Here is a 25872-nt window from a genome sequence, read left to right as displayed (position 1 = left end):
TTTCCTCACACTGCTGTAGTTCCCAGGAGCCCCTGGGAAGAGGGACTGACTGTTACACCACTCTGGGAATTGTAGCTCTGTGAGGGGACAAAGGGTCTCCCAGAAACTCACAGCACCCTTAACAAACTACAGTTCCCAGGTTTCTTTAAATGTATAGTGCAGATGGGGTTTAAGTTGAGGCTTATTTCCTTAGTTAAAAGGAGTGTACATTTGTACCTTTTTGAACAAGTTCTGTCAGATATGTTCATTTTTTCCCTTAGAAGCACTTACACACTAATTTCACTTGGGCTCATTCTTTTTAATTAAAAACCAGAGGACATCACAAGAGAAGACCAAAGCAGAGAGAAGAAAGGGTTGTGCAATGTAACTTTTGCTATTACTTTCCAGAAGCATGAATGATGAAAGACAAATGTCAAGAGTGGAGATGCCATGTGTAAATTAGCTGTTCTTCTGTTGAACAGCCATGAGGCAGGGTGAGGCAGCTTGCCTCAACTGGGAATGGGAAGCACTTAGATGCAGTCTGCAAACTTACCTAATTTGTGATTTCTGGAACATTATGTAAACCTCAACACAGCCATCCTTCAACATTTGCACTTCTCTGAATTTTGCAAATGCAGTTTTTCAGCCCAGTCATGTGTACAGAAATGCATACACTACTAGAGTTCAGTGCACATATTAGTGCACATATTAAAAAGCATATATTAGTGAAAATAACATAAAAACAGACAAAAGGGCATTATGAAAGGGGAAACTGCTTTGCAAAAATGTGCACATTCAACAAAACTGCATAGAAAGATGAGCATGTTAGGAGAAATGTGCACTAAAATACTGATGAATTTTTATGAGGACTTTAAAAAAAAATGCAAACTGTAGTGGAAACTGTTGTGGAGAACTGAACTTAAGGCTGGAAAAACGAGAGAATGAGAGAAACCAAAACTGACAAATTTGCCCACTGCTAGCCTCAACTGACATATGACATAAGGTAAGGTTGGTTTCTTAACCCCCTCTAGGATGCATGCCTTAACATGGTGAGGGCATTTAAGAGTATTGAAGAAGCTGACAGCAATGCCGTCAGGAGTCTAGACCAAGAGGCTGGACTCCTAGGAGGGGCACCTAAGGCAGAATGGTCAAAGCTGAGGCACCAGACTAAGATGCATCCAAGCTTAGAGGAAGGCAATGGTAAACCACCTCTCAATACCCCTTACCACGAAAACGCTATGAACAGAGTATACAAAATGCAACACAAGATAGTGCTGGAATATGAGACCCCCAGGTCAGAAGGCACTCACCGAGCTACTGGGGAAGAAGAACGGACAAGTACGAGTAGCGCTGTGACTAATGACGCAGCTGGGTCAAAGCCGAAAGGAAGCTCAGAGGCTGATGCGCACAGATGCGAAAGGAGAGTCCGGAGTTGCACGACACACACAATAGGAACATGGAATGTGAGAAGCATGATCCAGGGAAAGTTAGAGATTGTCAAGCAAGAAATGGAACGTATCAGTGTTACAATACTTGGTGTGAGTGAATTAAAATGGACGGGTATGGGACATTTTCAATCAGGCAACTACAAAATATTTTATACAGGAAATCAGGGCCGGTTCTACAGCAGGCACATATAGCCTCCCACCCAAATTTAAACCAAAGCTGTCCTGGCCACATCCACACCAGGCCTTTATTTCACTTTGGACAGTCATGGCTTCCCCCAAATAATTCCTGGGAAGTGTAGTTTGTGAAGGGTGCTGAAAGGAGACTCCTATTCCCCTGACAGAGCTCCAGTGGCCAGAGTAGTTTAACAGTCAGCCACTCTGATTGAAGGTCTGTGAGGGGAACAGGGCATCTCCTAGCAACCTTCAGCAACCTTCACTAACTACACTTCTCAGGATTCTTTGGGGGAAGCCATGACTGTCCAAAGTGAAATAAAGGCCTGGTGTACATGTGGCCAGGACAGCTTTGGTTTCAGCTTGGGTGAGAGGCTACATTTGCCTGCTGTAGAATAAAAAGGTGGGGGAAACCCTGAAAAGCATTGATACCGTTCACAATGTTTTCCTTTTGGAAAACTGCCCAGTGCCAGTGCCCACCCACCCAATCTCCTCCTCTCCCTGCCCCTCCCCCAGGTCAGTGTTGGAGTATGACCTGGGAGACCAGGGTTCGAATCCCCACACAGCCATGAAGCTCACTGGGTGACCTTGGGCCAATCACTGCCTCTCAGCCTCAGAGGAAAGCAATGGTAAAACCACCTCTGAATAACATTTACCATGAAAACCATATTCATACGGTTGCCATAAGTTGGGATCGACTTGAAGGCAGTCCATTTCCACTTTCAAAAACGATTGCACAGAAATAAATCCCATTGAACTCAAAAAGTATGCAAATGATCAAATCCACCATCCCATCTCTCCTACCCCTCCCTCTTGCCCCTTCCCTCCCCCTTCCTTTTCTCTTCCCTCCCCATCCCCTTCCAATCAGCTCCTTCTCCTTCCCCCTCCCCCTCCCTCATGGTCAGTTTTATCTGTCCTAACCATGATTGCATAGGAGTAAATCCCATTGAACTCAATAACCATGCAGATGATCAGACCTGCCTTTCCCCTCCTTCTCCTCTCCCTTCCTCATCCCCTCCCCTCTTCCTTCTTCCTCCTCCCCTGCCCACTCCAGCCCTCTCTCACTCACTCACTCCGGTCAGTTTAACCTATCCTAAGCATGATTGCATGGAAGTAAATCCCACTGCACTCAATAAACATGCAAATGATCAAACCTGTCCTTCTCCTCCCCTCCTCCTCCTCCTGCCTGCTCCCCTCCCCCTCCTCCACTCTGCCCTCCCTCCCCTCCCTCCTCCTCCTCTCCTCCCCATCCCCTGTGGTCAGTTTCACCTATCCTAAGCATGATTGCAGGGGAGTAAATCCCACTGAACTCACTAAGCATGCAAATGATCTATCCATTCTCAGCAAACTTGCACAGGATCCCATTTCTTGCACAGGATCCCATTTCTTACCTCCCGGATTAAAAAGCTGAGAAATTCACTAATAGGCAAAAAACCTTGTGGTTTAAGAACGTACCTATAGCCCACAGATATTTCTATCAAACTTTAAAAAGCAGGGAAATTGGGCAGCTACAGTGAATGCACCAGGGGAGCAGGAGACCTGACCTCCTCTCTGAGATATTGGACTGCTTGTCAAAATGCAAACACAATTTGGGTTGGTCTTTCACAGTCCAATCCACTTCCCGTGTAGCTTGGAAGAATTTGGTAACATGTGCCTCTGAGCATATGGTGGGTGCGTGGGTCCCCCCTGCTGGGACCCCACTCCCCCAAAATTCCCAAAGTTCCCCCAAGTCCCTGGACAACCCAGGCCCTGCAGGAGAAAGAAAGCATCGCCCCAAGGGAAGGAGAGGCTGCTGCTGCTGCTGCTGCTGTGCTGCTGCTGCTGCTGTGGGACCACCATCTCCACCACCCTTCCCTGAGGGACTTCTGCCTGGCAGGACCAGGCCCCAGGTACCCAGCCAGCCAGGACTGATTCTTACCACCTGTCCCTCTTTGGAGGGATACATAAGCCGGCTGGCTGAGGTGGCCTGGGAGACCCAGGGCCTGCAGGAGGAAGAGACCATCGCCCAAGGGAAGGAGAGGCTGCTGCTCTTGCTGCTGCTCTTGCTGCTGCTCTTGCTGCTGCTGCCGCCGCCGCTGCCGTGGGACCACCACCTCCACCACCCTTCCCAGAGGGACTTCTGCCTGGCAGGACCAGGCCCCAGGCCTGATCCTGATCAGGGCGTGGACGTTTCTGTTGCTGCCGTTGGGCTGTCCTGGAATGCGAGACTGAAGTGCTGCTGTTGCCTCTTCTGAGGTGTATGCCACCGTTGCTGCTGTCATTATCACCAGGTTGGGGGTCATTGCTGTCTATCGTTCTTGGGTCCCATTACATCAGCTACTACGGATTATCGGCTGCTGAAGCTCCTCGGATGCTGCTGTGTTGTCTGAATGTATGAGTGGGTTGTATGAGTGAGTGTGTGATTGTGTGTATATGCCATGAGTTTTATTATTTATTTTATTTTTATTATGTGCCTGGGCGAGAGGACAGTGTTGTGGGAGGGAGGACCAAAGGGGGCCCCTATTAGTGTAGTGACGGGTAATGGGAGGTATGGCGCTGTGAGTAGGACATGCCAGTTAAGGGGAACTCGCCCCAGACAACTGGTGGCTGTGACGTGTTCCGGTCCTCCTCACACCCACAGGATTGCTGGTAGTTCTATCAGCCAACCCTCGGATCTCCAGTTGCTGCTTTTTAATGCCAGATCGGTAAATAATAAAACCTCCCTCATCCATGACCTAATTGTGGATGAGGCGGCCGATCTGGCATGTATTACCGAGACCTGGGTGAGCGATCTGGGAGGTATTAATCTCTCCCAGTTGTGCCCACCTGGGTATTCGGTTCAGCATCTGGGTAGATCCGAGGGTCGGGGAGGGGGAATCGCTGTGGTCTATAGAAGTTCCATCCCTCTTGTTAGGCACCCTATCCAGATGGCTAATGGTCTAGAGTGTCTGCACATAACGTTGGGTCAGCGAGACAGACTGGGAATTCTGTTGGTGTACCGTCCACCCTGCTGCCCAACAGCCTCCCTAACTGAGCTGACAGAGGTGGTCTCGGATCTATTGTTGCGTTCCCCCAAACTTTTGGTATTGGGGGATCTCAACATTCATGCTGAGGCTGCTTTATCTGGAGCAGCTCAGGACTTCATGACCTCCATGACAGCCATGGGGCTGTCTCAATTTGTTACTGGCCCTACGCATGTGTTGGGGCACACTCTGGACTTGATTTTTGCCACTGGATTAGGGGATGGTGATCTGAGAGTGAGGGATTTTTCATCTATTCCTTTGTCATGGTCAGATCACCGCCTATTAAGGTTTAGACTTACACTGTTTTCTCCCCTCTGCAAGGGTGGAGGACCAATTAAGATGGTCCGTCCCCGGAGACTAATGAATCCTGAGGGTTTTCTGATGGCTCTAGGGAATTTTCCGGCTGATAGAATTGACGGTCCTGTCGAAACCCTGGCCATGCTGTGGAATACGGAAATGGCCCGGGCAGTTGACACGATCGCCCCGGTGCGCCCTCTCCGTTGCAGAGCTCAATTGGCTCCCTGGTTTACTCCGGAGCTAAGAGTGATGAAGCAAGAAAGGAGACGGCGTGAGTGCAAATGGAGGCGAACTCCCGACGGCTGTAATCATGCACTTGTGAAGCTCTCTACCAAACTCTATGTGAAGGCAGTGAGAGCAGCAAAGAAGCAATACTTTGCTGTCTCTATTCAGTCATCCCTTAACCGCCCAGCGGAACTTTATAAAGTTGTCCGGGGACTTTTACACTCTGGTCCCCAGGAAGCAATAACACCATCAATTGCCCGCTGTAATGAGTTTGCGCGACACTTTCGTGATAAGATCATGAACATCCGCCGGGACCTTGACTCCATTATTGTAGCAGTTGATCCTAATGAGGTATCCAGAGCACAGTCTTGTCCTGTTTTATTGGATGAGTTTCAGTTGGTACAGCTCGAGGATGTGGACAAGGTGCTTGGACAGGTGCGGGCGACCACTTGTGCTCTGGATCCTTGCCCCTCATGGCTAATAAAAGCTAGCAGGAATGGAACAGCCGGCTGGGCCAAGGAGGTGATTAATGCCTCTTTACGAGAGGGAGTGGTCCCACCCTGCCTGAAACAGGCGGTGGTGAGACCGCTCCTAAAAAAATCCTCCTTGGACCCTGATAATTTGGACAACTATAGGCCAGTAGCAAATGTCCCATTCCTGGGCAAGGTTCTAGAGCGTGTGGTCGCTCGCCAACTCCAGGCTCTCTTGGATGAAACTGATTATCTAGACCCATTTCAATCGGGCTTTCGGCCGGGGTTTGGTACAGAAACGGCCTTGGTCGCCCTGTATGATGACCTCTGTCGGGAGAAAGACAGAGGGAGTGTAACTCTGTTGGTTCTCCTTGATCTCTCAGCGGCGTTTGATACCATCGACCATGGTATCCTTCTGGAGCGACTTACGGATTTAGGAGTGGGAGGCACTGCTTGGCGGTGGCTCTGCTCCTATCTCGGGAATCGTCTCCAGAAGGTGATGCTGGGGGAACATTACTCGAGTCCCTGGGTACTCCAATATGGGGTCCCGCAGGGTTCAGTTCTGTCCCCCATGCTTTTTAATATCTATATGAAGCCGCTGGGTGAGGTCATCAGGAGTTTTGGAGTGCGTTTCCAGCAATATGCTGATGATACGCAGCTCTACTACTCCTTTTCATCTTCCTCAGGTGAGGCTGTTGATGTACTAGACCGCTGCCTGGCCGCGATAATGGGCTGGATGAGAGCTAATAAACTGAAACTCAATCCTAACAAGACTGAGATGCTGTTGGTGGGAGGACCCTCTGCCCAGATGGTTGACGTTCGACCTGTCCTAGATGGGGTTACACTCCCCCTAAAGGAACAGGTACGTAGTTTGGGGGTCTTATTAGATCTGCTTCTGTCACTTGAGGCTCAGGTAGCCTCGGTGGCACGGAATGCATTCTACCAGCTCCGGCTGGTAGCCCAACTACGACCCTATTTGAGCAAGGAGCATCTTGCCTCAGTTATCCATGCTATGGTAACCTCTAGATTGGACTACTGTAATGCACTCTACGTGGGGCTACCTATGAAGACGGTTCGGAAACTTCAGCTAGTGCAAAATGCTGCGGCCAGAGTTCTCACTGGGACAAAGAAATTTGACCATATAACACCTGTCCTGGCGCAGCTGCACTGGCTACCGATATGTTTCCGGGCCAGATTCAAAGTGTTGGTTCTTACCTATAAAGCCCTAAACGGCATCGGACCGCAATACCTGATGGAGCGCCTCTCTCGCTATGTACCTACCCGTTCACTACGCTCGACGTCGAAGGCCCTTCTCCGGGTCCCAACCCATAAAGAGGCCCGGAGATCAACAACTAGATCTAGGGCCTTCTCGGTGGTGGCCCCCGAACTATGGAATGCCCTCCCAGACGAGATACGCCTGGCGCCTTCTCTGTTATCTTTTCGGCGCCAGGTAAAAACTTACCTTTTCGCCCAGGCTTTTTAAATTTTGTAAATTTTTAAATATTTTAATTTAACATTTTAAACTTAATATGATCTTAATTTAAATCTCAATGGCAATTTTATTAATGTTTTATAATTGTACTATATATATATATATTTTCCACACTTGCTCATATTTTAATTGTGATTTTATTTGTTGTACACCGCCCTGAGAGCTTTCTGCTATAGGGCGGTCTAGAAATGTAATTAAATAAATAAATAAATAAATACACACCTAATGGTGGGAATGTGGTCTAGTACTAGCATTGATTAGAGCCCCCTATTTTGATTTATTTTAAAAGAGAGAACTCCAATAGAATCCTCAGCCATGGTTTGAGCACAGCACTTTCCACCCAGCTCTGCACTTTGATTGACCGCTGTAAATACCAACAGACTGAATGCTACTCCAGGCTTTTCCCTCCACATTACCACATTCTTCTGTCAGGCTGTGCCCCCACCCTTTTATTTTAAAAATGCCACATGTATATGTGATCAGTCTAGCCCATCATTTATGCCTTACTAATTTTTTAAAAAATAAAAGTTTTATTTTTATGATTTGGTGATTGGAGGAGTAGGGTCTTGGTGACAACTCAGGCACCAGCCAATCAGTGCTGCTTTTAGTCATACTTGTGGTCGTTTTCCAGAAACCAGGAAGGACAAGCTACTTTTCAACTATACAAGGTTGGCCCTTCCATGTTGTACTCGAAATGTTGCGCCTGTGGCCACCTTAATGTCCTCCTCTCTTAGACCTACAATGTTCTCTTCTGCAGCTTCTTCTATTATTCCTCTCACCGCGCAGCGTGCCTTCTTAGAATAAAACCTTGCTTCAAAAGCACATCCTTGGGTGTCAGTCCTCTTCCCCTCCATTAAAAATCACAATCATTTTAACACGGTTGGGGTTTTGGCAGATATTTCAAGTGTTGTGGAAATTGCCATGTCTTTCTCTCTATATATATTCATATGAATTTTTTTTTTAAAGGATGACAGTGGTTGGGAAGACAGTTGTTCAAGTTCAGATACCTTTGACAGGCTTGGCAGCTTTTTTCATTGTGCTTTTTTATTTGGGGAAAATGTGCATGGATGACTCAGCCTTTTGAGTGTCTTGGAGCCTCTTGGAGTTCATTCCTTCCTGTCACGGTGGCCCTCTGTATTCAACTCCTCTGTAGAGTTTCTCCACTTGGTATTCATTGTTAGCCTGCTCTGTACTTTCAGATGCTGCAAGTGAGGTACAATGCCAGTTTTATGGAGTTTTTCCCAGCATGGGAAATTACTAACTCAGAGTTCCTATAGGGATTAAAAATACTTGTTGTCTACGTGAACATACAATGCTCTGTCTCTCTGGAGCCATGAGCATGAAGGACATGGGTTGCAGCTAGGGATGCCAGGTTCAGGGCCTGAGACTGATCCTGTATCTTTAGGAGAAGAGAAAGTCAGCCAAGTGAAGACCTCTTGGTTGCCAGGCCCAGCCTCCAAGAGGTCTTCTGTATCTTTAAAAGTTGTGCAGGGGGAAGGGAGAATTCCACCTTGTGGTTTTTCCCATTACAGGGTTGCAAGAACCCCTGCACTTGGCTGAATAAGATTGCCCCTTCCCCTCTCAGTAGCTTTACACTTTCAAAGATGGCATTGGGATTCATTTACACAGGCTTGTGGGTAACAGCCTCAGACTTCTGGCCATCCCTACAACTTGTGTTTCGCAGCAATGCACATCCCTTAATAGGCATGCTGTCATTGGCATCTTTCATGTCTAAAGCCCAATGACATGTCAGCCTGCTCCACTTCTAATTAGCTTCCCCCCTTCTTCTTCCCTTCCCAATTGCTTTTTTGGCAACAGGATAGACAGATGAAGGAAAAATTCAGCACAAGAGGAATTGGTTAATGTCCTCCTGCACTGAGGGGTGGGGGAATTAAGAAAAAGAAGGGGCAAAGAAAAATGGCAACCCTTCCTCTTTTCACCCTGAGAGCGGCAGGGCTTGCTGTTAGAATATCCCTCAAATGTACACTGGCAGGACTCAGCTGGGTATAGCCATCAATCCAAAGATAAGAATCTCACTGCCACCATGCTAAAATGCACATGTAATTCTTGCGTTCTTTGACAGGAATAGCAGGGGGGAAAGGAAGCGGCACTAAATCACAAATCTTGATAGAGAAAACGGACATATTTGTTGTCAAATTGATCAGGCATGCTCCCAGTGTGTAGGGCAGCTCTGTGGCCAGTCTTCCTTGTTAAGTGGGGCAGCCCACATTTCCAGGTGGGGCAGTTTTGGCAGGGAGGTGCCCCCTGCCATTCATTCGTGGAGAGGATGTTAGGGCCTGGCCGGGGGAATGAAATGGCAATGGCCTCCCCCCTCACTCCTCCTCCATGCAGACAGTGTGTTCACGTACATAATGGGCGATGTAAACCTCAAGTTAACAGGGAATTTAGTATGAACACCAGGAATTAAATGACTGGCATTGTTTTTGTTTGTTTCATAAGAAGAAGGGATGTTAAGGATACAGTAAACAAGGGGATATCAAAAGGTGTAAAACAAACAAAATAGTTTATGCTATAACTAAGAAATTAAAAATTAGTGTTGAGCTTGTTTTCTCAAAATTTCAGTGTTAATCTTGTATTAAGACAACACCAATACAAAAAAAAACACAACAGGTTTAGAAATGGAGTACATTACAGTGCATCATAGTTAAGCATTTAGGGATAGTGTGCTGAGAACAATATGCGTAACATTATTGTTGAAGTCAACGAGATTGAGACCTTAATTTTGTAAAATATTTACTGCATAATAGACTTCCTTTTGTAAATTTACAAAAATGCTTGATAAACATGTAACATGCAATACACCTTTTCAGAGAGAGAGAGAAAATGCACAGCAACTAAAAAAAACCGTATTTTAGAACAGTTGCAGCTTTCAATTTTCCCTAGAGAAGGGAAGTGGAGGAGTGTTGGCTCGCTTTGCCTCTCTGCCTGATCCTTTGGAATGCCCTTCAGACACATTGATGTGGGATGGAGACACAATCACTGTTTTACCGGTTCCAGTGCAGCTCCACCTCTCTTTTCTGAAAACGGGGGTCAATGATGCTAGTCACCCTCTATTTACTGATAAATCATGGCTTGAATGCTTTTTTAAAAAAAAATCAGCTTCAAAGAGATTTCCCAACTGATTGGCAGATCAACCCATTGCCCCTCCAGATGTGGCCAATGGAAATGCTTTGCTGCATGCGACTAGTGTGCTCCCAGCCTTGTTCTCCTTTGTGCCTAAGGGGTGCTTCTTAGGGCTCAGAGTCAGGGCAAGCAGGTAATCCTCTGCCTCCCAGCTGAGTCAAGACATTGGCCGTCTAGCTCAGTGCTGCTGCCTACACCTAACTGAAGGCTGGGTAAAGTGTGGCCCTCCAGACATTGCTGAACTGCAACACCCTTCATCCTTGACCACTGGCCATGCTTGTCGGGGCTGATGAGAATTGTAGTTCAGCAATATCTGGAGGCCAAAGATTCCCTACCCCTAGCCTAACTCTTCCCTGATGTGGTGCCCTCCAGACACTGTTGGACTACAACTCCCATCAGTCCAATTGGCCATGTTGATGCAAGCTGGAATGCAACAACTTCTGAAGGGCCCCAGGTTTCTGCTACCTAGCAGCGGTTCCTCAAGGTCTCAAGAGATCAGTCTTTCCTAGCTCTGTCTGGAGATGCTGGGGTTCGAACCTGAGACCTTCTGCATGTAAAGCATGTGATCTGCCTCCAAACTATGGCCCAGTTGCTGGGCAGCAGCAGTGGGAAAGAGCAATGACCTCCTTGCTTTGCTTGTGGGCATCCAGGAGGCGTCTGGTTGACCACAGCGAGGAGCTGGATGATGAGCAGATAAACCTTTGGTCTGATTCAGCAAGGCTTTTTGAATGTTCTTAGCCCTGATAGCTCAGTGGAACCTCCATGTTCTGAGGCAGTGTACCTCTGAATACCAGAAGCTGGAGAGGGCAAACAGCAAGAGAGGGCTGTTGCCCTTATTCCCTGCTTGTGGGTTATCCAGATGCATTAGGCGAGTGGTAGCCAACAGAGTGCCCTCCAGCTGTTCTGGACTTCAGCCCCGGCCAACATGGCCAATGGTCAGGGAGGGCTATCTCTGCATTAGTCTGATTATTGTTGGAAAATAGATGCTGCAAATAAGAGCCTACGAACTGGAGCCTGATCCAGCAGGGTTTTTCTTCTGTTCTAAAAGAAACAAGTTTATAAAGCCAGGCCATTTTCCCAGCAAGAACAACAAAAACAAACATTCCCACTTGTTCAGTGATTCATTTCAGAGGAGATTTGCTTGTTCTGGGCTCTATGAATTTGCTACATCTGTTCTGAAAAGCTTGGATTGGGTTCTTTAATAGACCCACCTCCTCATCTCAAAAAGCCACCCTTTGGGACCGAGCAAATTTGTATACACCCATAGATGTCTGGCGCCATGTTGAAATCTTTGCCAAACATTTGCTTTAGGCAGGCCTGCATGCTGGGTCTTGCACAGATCCAAAGCTGAGCGTTTCAAAGTCCCTCCATTTCAATAGGCCGATCCCTGGCGCTGTCTAGTTCACAAATTACACACTGGGAGCCGCTTCTTTTCTAAGAGGAGTTTACAAACAATCAGAATCTAATGAGCGCAGTCCATCAAAAGCTCGTTGTGACTATGTGTCAGCAACAGCAATGGAACGGAAACTCAAGAATAATTTACACATGTAGGATACTGGCCCCTTTCCGTATTTCTGGGAACAGATTCTGTGCAGTGTAGTGGTTAGAGTGCTAGATTAGTACCTTGGGTGACCAGGGTTCAAATGCATGCTCAGCCATGAGACTCACTGGCTGTGCTTGGGCCAGTCACCGTCTCTCAGCCTAATCTACCTCACAGGGTTATTGTGAGGATAACAGCGGGAAGGGAAGAACCATGTTTGTACACTACCTTGAGCTCCTTGGAGGAAAGGTGGGATATAAATGTAATAGATAAATAAATAAATTCATTGATAAATAAATAAATAAATAAATTGAATAAACAGGCATTGGGGGTGGCTGCAAACACTACCCTCTTCTTCTGCATGAATGTTCCATCCCATGCCTGCGTCATGCCTAGACATGGCATGTGCTTGTACAGTAACGGGCAGCTCTCCCTATGATTTGAAACACTGCAGCAACAGCGTTCCAGATCAAAGGGAAAGGCACCCGGGAATATTGCATGGGAGGTTATATAGGTCTCCTGTTATTGATAATTCATCCTGACTTGTTTGCAGGAAGGTGATACAATGTTGTGTTAAGCAGTTGCACGTTCCAGTGCATTTTTCAGTGGAGGATGGCCTGGTGGGGTAAAAGGGGCACTGCCCCACCAACTTCAGTCTGACCTCAGCTATTTCCTTCCTTCCTTCCTCCCTCCCTCCCTCCCTCCCTCCCTTCTTACAACCAGCTCAGGGATTAGCACTGGCTGTCAGCTTCCTCCTCCTTAGGCCACGTTCACACCATATATTTATTCCACTATTATTCCACTTTAAACGCACATGGTTTCATGGTCCTCCAGAAGTTGGTTGGACTCCAACTGCCAGCCACCCTGACCAACATCTGGCTGGCTAATCCTAAAGTGGAATAATAGTGGAATAAATGTAAATGGTCCCAAAGCTGACCTTATGGTGACAAGAGCAGCCTAATTTTGTAATTTTTGGTAGGTGGGGTTAGGTTGCTTACACACCATACATTTAAAGCACAGTTAAAGTACATGATTCCCCCCCAAGAGTCTTGGGAACTGTAGTTTGTTAAGGGTGCTGGGAATTGTAGTTCTGTGTGGGGTAAGATACAGTCTTTGGGGGCAGTGATGTGCTTTAAAATGTGTTTTAAATGTCTGAAGGGTACACAGCCTAAATTTTTCCTCATTCCCCCTACCCCCTGCCTTTGATGAAGAGTTTCTGGGGAACAAAAACCTTTGCCACTATTTTTGTGACATTTTGGTCGCTCCTAAAAAAGAAGAAGTATTGCCCAAATGTAGATTTTTGGAGGAGATGCTGCTGCTGCTGCTGCTGCTGGTGGTGGTCCAATACAGCTGTCTTTGCTTTTTGAATCAATACAGTCCATTCCACCACTTCATGGCTCAACGGTTGCAGGTATAGACCAGGCATAAGCTTGTGCCTTCCTTAAGTCCTGCTGATTCCAAGAGAACTTAAGTGGTGATGAGCTTTTGCCAGATTGCGACCCAGACGTTCTATATCCGCCAGTGAATTGCAGCAGGGGTAGCTCAGGATGGACTGCACCACCTTCTTCTGATCCGCCTCTAAAAAATAAAAAAGCAGAATTGCATTTGGAAAGCCAGAGCCCACTGGAAGCTGGACTGCAACTGGGAAGCAGATGTATTGCCAGACTCAGTACAGTCGAGTGGGGAGATGAAGGAGTGGGAGGAGAGGGGGGCCCTCTGTGAGCCAACTGCTTTGATCTTTGCAACCTAAGTCTGGCCAGCTTTACAAACACAGAACAAAAATCAATTACAGTGTTCCATCCAACAGTGTTTATAACTCATGGCACAAGCTTGGATGGCTTTCGGCACGTCCAACTCAAACGGAACACTGTCCAGGTTTCAAAGAGAATTCCTTCCTCCCGTCATATAATCAACACATTCCAAATTGCTCTGTTACAAAAAGTATTTGAACTCTTTTCACTCTATATCAAAAAGTTTGATATAGACCTTTTCATGTATATAATGCAAGGCACTTGTCCCTCAATTTGGAGGGGGGGCAGTTGTTCCACAAATACAGCTCCCCCACCCACAAAGACTTCTTTAAGAATTTCAGGAAAAATGGCTTCTTTGCATAGAAATCCATCGGTGTATATTCAGCAAGCCTCTCCAATGAAGTGAATGGGGCAGCATGAATGTGCAGAAGCTCCACATGTGCGGAGGAGCATGCAAGGAGTCTGGGTTGGTATGTCTGCCTTATTGGTCAAGATTACAGCTCTATGCAGAAGAGACAAGCATCATTCCCATTTAACAGCTGGTTACCAAGGCTGAGAAGCAAATGGCTCACAAGGAGTCTGGCCTTGAAGCTCCATGCAAGCAAAGGAGCATGAAAGGAGTCCAGATTGGTGTATCGATCTCATGGGTCACAACTCCAGCTCTGTGGGGAACAAATGAACATTGCTCCCATTTTACAGATGGCTAGTGAGGCTGAGAAGCAAATGAATGAAGCCTGAGCCCATGGCTGGGAGAGCAGGACCAAGCCCAGCTTTAAAGCTCTACTGGCTCTACAAATTCATATTCCTCGATTACAATTTTAACTGACATGGCTTCCTCCAAAGAGCAACATAAATAAAACAGTCCAAGGGAGGGAAGGCAGAAGGAAAGGCCAGAGTAACAAAGGATGTTTTCCATCAGTTCAATACATGCCTGTGTGCATGCATGTAGACTTCCTTTCCGGTGCTATACAGTCTGAAGGGTTCACAGAAATGTGGGTAATCAGCTGCGGTTTTCAGAAAAGCAGGAATGCTAGTAAAACAAAAGCTAGACTTTGAGAGCATGACAGTACAACAGGGGACTGGAAGGCACCAGTGTGTGTGTGTTGAAACAAGTCTCCCAGCAGCTAGGCTGCAGGACCTTACCTTGTGCGCACCAGCACTCTGGTTCCTCAGCAAGCCTGGCAGGCTGAGCTCTGCCCTTTGAGGGCAACATCTAGGTGGCTGTACCAGCCTGCCCGAGCATTCCATCAGCTGACTCCAAGGGCCAATCCCAGTCCACCAGCCCCTATAAAGCCTTAGCCTCAGCACTTTCCCTTCAGTCTAAGCAACTGGTTTCTGCCGAGAAGATACCGCCTAAGCTCTTGTTCTCCTTCCTTGACTCCTGCCTTGGATTGTGACTCTTTTGTTGCACTGGAGCTCACCCTTGTTTTTGCACGAGGCACAGTCTCATTTTCTCTATGCAGGGAGCCTCTCCATGTTTGGCGTCGCCACTTCAGCACCTGGCCCCTCCCTCCCTGGCCATGAACTTGTGCACAGGCACATCCGGAAGACAGACCCATGCAAGGGCTTTCCCAGCAGACCACGTCCTGTATCTCATCAGGCCTTCTTCAGCGCCACTCAGGTGGCAATGACAGGTGGCAGCTGCCGACGTGGAGCATCTTAAGGTGTGCTACATGCCTCTGGCAGCCCCTCAGATAAACCAACCAGCTCATTATCTTGATCAAAGTGATGTCTGTAGAAAGGAGGAAATCAAACAGAAGGGCCTAGTCTTTTCAGTCTGTGTGAGTTGCCATTTGGGAATCTCATCACTCTGCATGATGCTGCACTTCCCTCTCTGTAAGCCAGATGACATGCTCAGCTTAGCAAGAAGAATGCTTTAGTCCTTTGCTTCCTCCACTGGCTTCACATTGCTTCTCCATGATCCAGGCAGAATGAAAGGGGAAAGGCCCGTAGCTCAGTGGCAGAGCATCTGCCTTGCATGCAGAACGTCCCAGGAACAGTCCGCGGCATCTCTAGGAAGGGCTGGGAGTGACTCCTGCCTGAAACCCTGAGAGCTGCTGCCAGTCAGTGTAGACACTTCTGAGCTAGAGCTTCCTAAGCTCCTATGTAAAGAGGCTTGGCAGCTGTTACTGGTGGGGATAGGCACATATAGGTCACATCCACACCATACATTTGAAGTGCATTGCTTCCCCCAAAGAACCCTGGGAACTGTTGTTCATTAAGGGTGCTGGGAATTATAGCTCTGTGAGGGGTAAACTACAGTCCCAGGATTCTTTAGGGCAAGCCATGTGCTTTAAATGTGCATTAAATATATGGTGTGGATGTGACAATAGACACAATGGGTTGTACTATCCAACCAAGTTTTCCTTACAGTAAAAAGGTAAAGGTGTCCCCGCACTTGTAGTGTGAGTCGTTTCCGACTCTTAGGGTGACGTCTTGCGACGTTTACTAGGCAGACAGTATATATGGGGTGGGATTGCTAGTTCCTTCCACGGCCTTTCTTTACCCTCCAGCATATGCCGGGTACTCATTTTACCGACCATGGATGGATGGAAGGCTGAGTGGACCTCGACCCCTTTTACCGGAGATTCGACTTCCTCCTTCCATTGGAATCGAACTCCGGCCATGAGCAGAGCTTCGGCTGCGTTACCGCCGCTTACCACTCTGCGCCACAGAGGGTCTATCTGTTTACAGTAGACCCACTGAAATTAATGGGCCTAAGTTAGGCTGCATTCAGACATGGGGTTTTACTGGTTATAAATGCTTACACTTCTGTCCTGATTTCCAGCATTCCTTTCACACTCCAATACTTGTGGCTTTTTGACTGATATACCATCATATCATGCTAAATTTCATTCACCCCAATGGGCATGGTGTGACACAACAACGAACAGTGAAGGTCATTGGACATGCCGCCACTGTCCCCCAGGAAAATGTCGGGGAAGAACTGCAAGCTGATATACCGCCCCAAATTTCATAATTTTACTCCCACAATTTTCTTGGTGAATAGGGTTGCAAACAGATTTTTTCTGGAGGCAATTAATATGGAAATGAGCACTAAACTTCCACTAGATTTCCAGAAGTGACTTTTACGTTGTGTGAAAGATCAAATAAAATGTGGAGCAGGGCATGTTGAGAAAATGGAATAAACCAGTCTGAATGCAGCCTAGGGTATGTCGCCACCTTTTCTGTCCATGTGTGTGTCTGTTCCCCCGTGATTCTCCCCGCGGTATGCCAAAATACTGCTCAAAATTGTATTACGTGAGTGGTTGGAGTGCGATCCATGAAAACCGGGAGAAACATACAACACAAAACTCTTACAATATCCCAGGTTTCCAGGGTTGGAAATGGTTTTTGTTTCTGGAAACAATTAGCTCAGTAATGAATGCTAAACTCCCGCTAGATTTCCAGAAGTGGATTTCATGTCATGTGAAAGATCACATAAAATGTGAAACTTAGCAGGTCAAGAAACATTGGGGAAATGGAAAAAAAGTGTTATCTGAATGCAGCCTTAGTCATTTCCGTTAATTTCAGTGGGTCTACTCTTAGTAGGACTAACATGATGCTTCCCCAGGGGATCACCCCAATTCATTTTGACATGCTCCGTTTTCTGCAAAGCAGAAAATGCCTGCAGCTTACCAGTTGCTTTGCGTATAGGAAAAAGGCCTGAGTTTGATCCTCAGCAATCCCAGCTGAAAAGAGTCTAAGGCAGCAGGAGGTCTTAGAGAGTCTCTGCCAGTCAGAACAAATAATGAAGAGCTGGAGAATCCTATCCAAAGCAACCAAAGTCCCAACCAAAACAAGAAATCTTTCTAACTCTTCCTGCTGAGGATGACCGTCCCTGCCCAGGGAAATGCTCCAACCTGGAGCCCCGTTAGCTAGCCACCCATGGAGCAGCTGCACACAGGAGGTTCCATGTTCTAACTGTGGCAGCTTCTGCCACACACACACACACACTTCATACTAGACCAGGGGGTTGTTGTTGTTATGTGCCTTCAAGTTGATTTTGACTTATGGCGACCCTATGAATCAGTGACCTCCAACAGCATCTGCTATAAACCACCCTGTTCCGTTCTTGTAAGTTCAGGTCTGTGGCTTCCTTTATAGAATCAATCCATCTCTTGTTTGGCCTTCCTCTTTTTCTGCTCCCTACATTTTTCCCAGCATTATTGTCTTTTCCTTGAATCACCTCTTCTCATGATGTGTCCAAAGTATGATAAGCTCAGTTTCATCGTTTTAGTTTCTAGTGATAGTTCCGGTTTAATTTGTTCTAACACCCAATTATTTGTCTTTTTCATGGTCCATGATATCTGCAAAGCTCTCCTCCAACACCACATTTCAAATGAGTTGATTTTTCTCTTATCCACTTTTTTCACTGTCCAACATTCACATCCATACGTAGAGATTGGGAATACCATGGTCTGAACGGTCCTGACTTTAGTGTTCAGTGATACATCAGTGATAGACCAGAGGTGGGGAACCCTTTTCAGCCCAGGGGCCACATTTCATTATAAGGAGCCTTCTGGGGCCCGCATGCCAGTCGTGGGCAGTGTAGCCAGAGGCAAAAAGGAACAGAACAATAAATGTGAATTTTACCTTTGTACAGTAGGCTAGTTTCTTCAGACTCACACATCCTTCACCATCTTCCGTCTGGGCAATGTGTTCAAGGGCACATTCCAGCAAGGCAACAATCACAGAATCATAGAATAGAATAGTAGAGTTGGAAGGGGCCTATAAGACCATCAAGTCCAACCCCTTCGGAAGGACTGGTGAGGGCGGTGCCTTGGGGAGAGTCCTGAGGGCCAGATGGAGAGAATTGGAGGGCCGCATTGAGCCTCCCAGCCTGAAGTTAACCATCTCTGTACTACACTGTAAACTAGGCCCAGGGGGCCAAATGCAGCACTTGAGGTCTCTCTGTCTCGCCCTTGCGACCCTCCCCAGCCACACCCCTCGCTAGCCCTACTTTGCACCCCAAGTGTTTTCACCTGGCTGGAAAGTGTCAAACTCTCCTCCACCCTTGATGGAGGATATGGAGAAACTAGCAAAGTTCTACACTTAGGAAATAGAAACCAAATGCACAGTTATAAAATGCGGGATACTTGGCTCAGCAATACGACATGTAAGAAGAATCTTGGAATTGTCGTTGGCCACAAGCTGAATATGAGCCAACAGTGTGATGTGGCTACAAAAAAGGCAAATGCTATATTAGGCTGCATTAACAGAAGTATAGTTTCCAAATCGCGTGAAGTATTAGTTCCCCTCTATTCAGCATTGGTTAGACCTCATCTTGAATATTGCGTCCAGTTCTGGTCTTCGCACTTCAAGGAGGATGCAAACAAACTGGAAAAGGTTCAGAGGAGGGCAATGAGGATGATCAGGGGACTGGATACAAAGCCCTATGAGGAGAGACTGGAAGAACTGGGCATGTTTAGCCTGGAGAAGAGAAAACTGAGGAAAGGTATGATAGCACTCTTCAAGTACCTGAAAGGTTGCCACACAGAGGAGGGCCAGATTTCGACTGGACATCAGGAAAAACTTCCTAACCGTTAGAACCATATGACAAAGGAACCAATTACCTAGAGAGGTAATGGACTCTCCAACACTGGAGGCATTCAAGAGGCAGCTGGACAGCCATCTGTCGGGAATGCGTTTAGATTCCTGCATTGAGCAGGGGGGTGGACTTGATGGCCTTATAGACCCCTTCCAACTATTCTATGATTCTAGCCTAGTGAACCGAGGTAAAATTGTTATTAGTTGCTCTGCCCACTTTTGCCTCTGGCCTTGCCTCCCTCTGGCATGTGGCCAGCAGATGGATGCCCAGAAGGAAATGCAGCCCTCCAGCTGAAAAAAAATCCTCACCCCTGTTCAGGGGTGTAGTCATCCAAGGTCTCAGTGGGTCTTAGACCCCTTGCTTTTTTTGGAGCAGGGTCCCTATGTCTCAAGCATCCTATGAGCCAATCAGCATGAAAGAGGAACGTGTCAGCCGCTGAGAAGGGTCTTCTAACATGCTTCCTTGTTCTTTCCTGCTGATTAGAGCAAATCAGAGTGAAAGGAGGTGAGTCAGCCACTGAGAAGACTCTGCTCAGTAGCTACCACTCTCCCCTTTCATGTTGATCGGCTCCTAGGGATGGCTGTTGTGGGAGAAGGCATTAACAAGGATCTCATTCTCAACCCAGCAGAAGAAAAAAATAATGGGAGGGCTTGTGGCTGTGACTATCGTCAAGGGACTCTGCACTTCTGAATTTGCCACTACACTACTGCCCCTGCTATAAACTAAGGAGCAGAAGTTGGCTTTACATCAGGCCTGTGCTACTGGTGACCCATCATGTCAAACACAGCTCATCAGTTGTGGAACATGGCTCTAAGATGCTCAACAGCTACCCCTGTTTGTTCATGTCCAGTTTGGGCCTTTTTGCCCTTTTGGAAATGGCAATAGTTCTGTACTTTTTGCTGTCAGTAACTAATAATCAAAAGGTACACTGCCGTTGAACATAGATTTCATTATCATGGCCATCAGTTTTGGGAAATGGGAGCTGCAATAAAATATTACAGCATGTGGTTTTCCCTGTTCAGGATTCCAAGCACGCCATTTCCACTTTCCACAATAGTCAGCATTCCGTCTCCACTGAGCATGCTCAGTCATTACTGGGCTGTTTCGAAGAATTCCCACTTTTTTATATAATTCTGCAAACATTGGGATTCCCCAAACTTGCTGATACCTCAGGCTTGTGGGGGGGCATGCTGCTGTTTTGGCTATATGAGCATCAGCACACATAACCTGAATACTGGAAATAGAAGCAATTATTTGTTTCAGATAGACAACATGTCTGCCATATGCTTATCTATTTTTTCTTTAAGCTGTCTTGTATCCGGGGGTGGGGGGTTGTTACTATAACATCTTGTGTCAGTGAGTTCCATAGGCTAATTGTGCCAGTTCAACATACAGGTGGACTAGGCAGGTGAAAATAGCAATGGCAATATCATGATCTTTTGGCTTGTTGCAGGGATGAAGCTGGCAGTCGACTGAAGAAGATAACATCATTCCATATTGCATGCCACTTTACACTTGTGGTTTCTTAACATTCCCCTGACATAACAGACTTTGAAAGCATTAACAGCTAGGCCATGTCTTTTAATTTATGCTCCATTAATATTGCTTCGGTGATATTGGGAGACAAATGTTCAATTTACAGAAGCATCTCTCTTTCAAACCAAAGACCGTCTCGCAAAGGGAGGGGGGAGAAGGGAGAGAAACAGCCCCCAATATATTTTCTGTCAATGCCCTTTAAAAAAATATTAGAAAATCAATTTTTGTCGAGGTTTTACACTGCACATAAAAGACTGTGGCATCAATTAGCCTGAATTCTTTCCTCTCTCTTTTTCTTTTTTTTCCCCAGAAAACCTCTTTGTAGGAAAATCTCATATTTCAGCAATTTGCATTATCCACACAATCTCCTTTGAAGTTCTAAGATATGGTAAGAAAAGGATCCACTTATCAACACATAAAAAATGTTCAAAGCTTATAAACTCCCTGAAACAGATGTACATTATCGTTGGATTTGCCTTTCTCTCTCTGCTGTTGCATGCCTAATAGAGTTTCATATGCCCTCTCACATCCTCCCTTTTAGCATCTTTTCTCTACAGAAGCAAGCACCCCACTGAGCCAATCCACACTTCAAAAGATTTCTGTCTATCTATTAGAAACAAAGCACAAAGTGAGAACATATGGCCCCTTTTAAATTTCCCATATTTAAGTCAATATCGTTTCTTTTCTCCTTTGGCAAAGAAACATAATAAGGTTTATCTCCCTCTCTCTCCTCCAGCCCCACCCCCTCCCTGTCCTCTTTCCCTCCCCTTTCCAAAATCTGCAAATGGAAATGGACTGCCTTCAAGTCGATTCCGACTTATGGGGACCTTACGAATAGGGTTTTCATGTAAGTGGTATTCAGAGGTGGTTTACCATTGCCTTCCTCTGAGGCTGAGAGGCAGTGACTGGCCCAAGGTCACCCAGTGACCAGGATTTGAACCCTGGTCTCCCAGGTCGTAGTCCAACACCTTAACCACTACACCACACTGTCTCTCTCCAAAATCTGCAAGCTCTCTTAAATAGATTCTATGAACTCTGCTGCCTCGTCGTATTTCACATCAGAGTTGGGGCTGAGTATGTGTGTGAATCCATCTTAACTGTAATTGAGGAAGGGAAGAAAAAACACCCCCCACTCTCTCCTTTGTTTTGTTTTGAAAATAGCTTTTATTGCTGTTGATCCAGGATTTATTTATTTATTTATTTATTATTTTATTTATACCCCGCCCTTCCTTCCAGGAGGAGCCCAGGGCTGGAGGGAAAATAGGGAAGGACTTCAAAATATAATTTACTCCTTATTCCTTATATGTATATCCCACCTTTCTGCCAAGGAAAAGAAAAAGAAAAAAAGCTGTGTTGGTCCAAAAGAATTAAAACATACCAACGTTCACAATCAGGCAGTTACCTTGATTGAAAAATGAAAATGGGCTGCCTTCAAGTCAATTCCAACTTATGATGACCCTATGAACAGGGTTTTCATGGTAAGCGGTATTCAGAGGTGGTTTACCATTGCCTTCCTCTGAGGCTGAGAGGCAGTGACTGGCCCAAGGCCACCCAGTGAGCTTCATGGCTGTGAGGATTCGAACTCTGGTCTCCCAGGGCGTAGTCCAACACTCTAACCACTATGCCACACTTGATTAGCACCAATTAAAATGCTACCAAAAAAAAAAGGGATGGGGGATCAACCATTGTGTGTTTCTTTGACCCAACAATCCTAGGTGCATGGAGGATAAGGCTATTGATGGCTCCCAGCCATGACGGCTAGCCTCCCAAATCAGAGGCAGCACACATCCGAATACCAGTTGCTGGAAGCTGCAAGGGGGAGAGTGTTCCTGTGCATAGGTCCTGCTCTTCTCATAGCCAACTAGTTGGCCACTGTGAGAACAAGATGCTGGACTAGATGGGCCCTTTGTCTCATCCAGCAGGCTCTCCTTGTGTTCTTAAGCCTACCTAGCACCTAGTAAACACTGCTCTAATTAAGGCTGCAAAGCTATACAGCAGGGATGTTTGTGGACTACAACTCCCATCATCTCTGACCATTGGCCATGTTGGGAGTCCAACAACATCATCTGGAGGGCTGCACATTCCCCCACCTCTGCTATATAGACTAGTACCTGAGAGTAAGTCGCATGGAACGCAATGGGATTTACTTCTGAGCAGACATGGTATCTCCTACCCCACTCCATTTGAAGACTGTGTGATTAGGTGGAGACTTTGTGGATTCGACATCAAGCCAGCTTGCTTCCTCCCCACCCCTTTACTCTGCTTTGCTTGACTTTCAGCCTGACGAAGAATTCTGTCATATTCAAAAGCGTGCTCACTATTTTGTAATCTTTGGAGTGGTCCTAATAATGCTATCGATTGAGCCTGGGTTTTGAAAGCACGGAAGAGATTCCAGAGCAAAGCTGAGGTAGACTGAGGCATTAGAATCTGAGGTGGTAGGCTGCAGGTGTGTGTGTGTGTGTGTGGGAAGGTTCTATTATTGAAATTCTACCCCACATTTTATTTTTTATTTTAAAAGAAGTCCCTGGAAGTATTTATATCCTGTCCTTCCTTCTGTGTGATCCTAGAGCAAATAACATGGACTATGATGGTGTCAGCAGTTTTCTCTTCGTTGTGAGACTGGGGGGGGGGGCTTGGGGTCAGTGTGGATGCGAGGAGTCCTGGGTGAGAGCCAGCAGGCTGAGAGGAGAGGTGTGTCAGGAGAAGGAACTGATACTGGTTAATATTTATTGGTAATTTGTATGAATGTGACATTTGTATATGTAACATTTGTGTATTTTTCTAACGTTTGTTGTGTTGTCTTTTGCTACGGTTTCAGTTTTCTGTAAGCTACTTAGAGATACTTTTATATATTAAGAGGTACAAAAATGTCTAAATAAACACCTGCAAAATACCATCAACATAAAAGCAACAATTGAAATCCACACCAACCTATAACAATAAAAAAAGAACAGAACAGAGAATGATAATTTTTGATTGCTGGGCTACATTCCAGTTGTGTTCCAAAAGACTGAGCAAACAAAAGCTCAGCTGTTGCCCAAAGCATGGAGGATAACCAAATCTGCACAGTGAGGGAAATCCATAGAAGGGGTGCCATCACCAAGAAGGTCCCACCTTATGTCACTGCCCATGGGCCATAACCATACAGGAGGCCACACGCAGGGTTTCCCCCACTGATGGGCAAGCAGGTACTAGGGAAGGTGCTCCTTTAAGTACTTGTTGAAAAACACACACAAAAGATTACACCAGGAAGAAAGAAACAGGCGTCCATACAGATGACCAACCCCCACTTCCCCTGCCTGAGAATGTTCATCCTGGAGTAGTTTGGTCATCTGTATCACCTTGCCAAGTGGTAAGAAGAGTGTAGGTATGTGGTGGAACGTGTGGTAAAATAGCCCACTGGATCACCCAAGGGAGATGCTGAGAGTGGCTAGATGAGAACAGGCCCTTTCAGTGGTAGCTCCCCACTTGTGGAATGCGCTCCCCAGGGAGGCACGCCTGGTGCCTTCATGATCTGTCGTTAGGCGCCAGGCCAAAAACATTTTCCACCCAGGCTTTCAGCCCTTAATTTGGAGGTATATTTGTGGCCTCTTTTTCTTTATCCTTCAGCTGAGTGGGTCGTGTCACACATGTCTTTTTATATATATTATGGATGTGCTTTTAGATTTTCATATTGTTGTGGCTTTTTATACTTTGTTGTGATGTTTGTACCTTTTTGTATGTTGCTTTGGGTAAATGCAAATCATCACCACCACCTATACACTGGGTGCTCTAGTGTTTTATGACAAGAATTCTGCGTTGTCTTTGCAACATTTGCAACATTTCTACCTGCAAGGTGATATTCCAGGGAAAGATATTGGGGGGGGGGGAAACCCTGGGAAACTGGCATTTTAAAAGAAGGAAATATAACACCAAAATCTCATTGTGTTAAATCATTTTCTGTACAAGATGCCATCTAGCCAGCTTGATGGTCAGTTTCAGTCTTGGACCAGAATTTCCTTGCCAACTGTCACTACTGTGTTGCTGATACTGGCACACTCTATTTGAAGGAACTAATTAACATTCACTCTAATTTGGAAACTATTGCTTCCAAAGAAACAAGGGAAAACACAGCCAAACACTCGCCATGGCCTCAGGGCAGTAATACAGAAACAGAGTTAGTCATGGAGAAGGTGTTTTTTCATGAACACAAAAACACATGCTTTTTGAGGAAGACAGATCTAAAATGTTACATGAGGCCCAGGGGGCTGGGATTTGAGAGTGGAGCCACTCCTCCCTCGGTAGTCAAAACTCCTGATCAACGCTGCCTTCAAACCATCCTGCCAAAAGGTTGATCTTTCAGTTGATCAAAAAGTTTGGGATTAGGTCAGTGTTGGTTCTGCTCAGAGTAGACCCACTGAAATTAATGGGCCTAAGTTACTCATCGCCATTAATTTCAATGATCTCACTCTAACTAACACTAGATACAACCCTTTGTCCCAATTGGACACTGGAAATATGCTTGTAGATAACATTGTCAAATCAAGATTCTGTATCTGTATGCAGGTCCTTTCCTTAGGTGTTTCTGACTAGGCCTCAGAATTTTAAAACTGGAAATCGGGTTTTGGGTTGCTCACCATGATCTCAAGAGGGTGTCCATCTGTCTTACTTTACAGAGTCCTCTATTAGAAGGGCTAACAGAGGACAGTATTCTGTTTGAAGGAGGCTACTATCTGAAGGGCTGCCACGTCCAAGTCTGCTTTAAAGGTAAAGAACCCTAAGAAGGAACAGCTGCAGAGGTCTTGAAATTGTCCATCAATAGTGAGCAGCTGAGCAGGCCCCCAGGTCACACAGCAAGTTTCCTCCCACTGAGCTTACGCAGCTCAGGACTCCAATGCCTCAAGGACCACCTCCCTCCATTTGGACCTTGTGATTGTCATCTGAGGCCCTTCTTTGTGTGCACCCTCCGCAGGAGGTTTGGGGAGAGGCAACACAAGAACAGGTCTTTTCAGTGGTGGCCCCCTGCTTATGGAATCCTCTCAGCAGGGAGGTACCCCTGGGGCCATCTTTATATATATATATGTATTTGGCATCAGGCAAAGACTATCCTCTTTACCCAGGCTTTTGGCCCTTGGGGCCTTAGCTACTGGTGGCCTCTTGTAGTGGGGCAGGACCCGTAGCCCTGTCCTTCATTTTGTACTGATGTGTTTTTAGGGGTATTTGTAATTGATTCACTGTGTTTGCTTTTAACTGGTTTTAATGTATTGATGTGTCTTTAGGTTTTATT

The sequence above is a fragment of the Rhineura floridana genome, chromosome 13, assembly GCF_030035675.1.
Source record: "Rhineura floridana isolate rRhiFlo1 chromosome 13, rRhiFlo1.hap2, whole genome shotgun sequence".
Lineage (NCBI taxonomy): Eukaryota > Metazoa > Chordata > Lepidosauria > Squamata > Rhineuridae > Rhineura > Rhineura floridana.
This window is presented reverse-complemented; position numbering follows the sequence as displayed.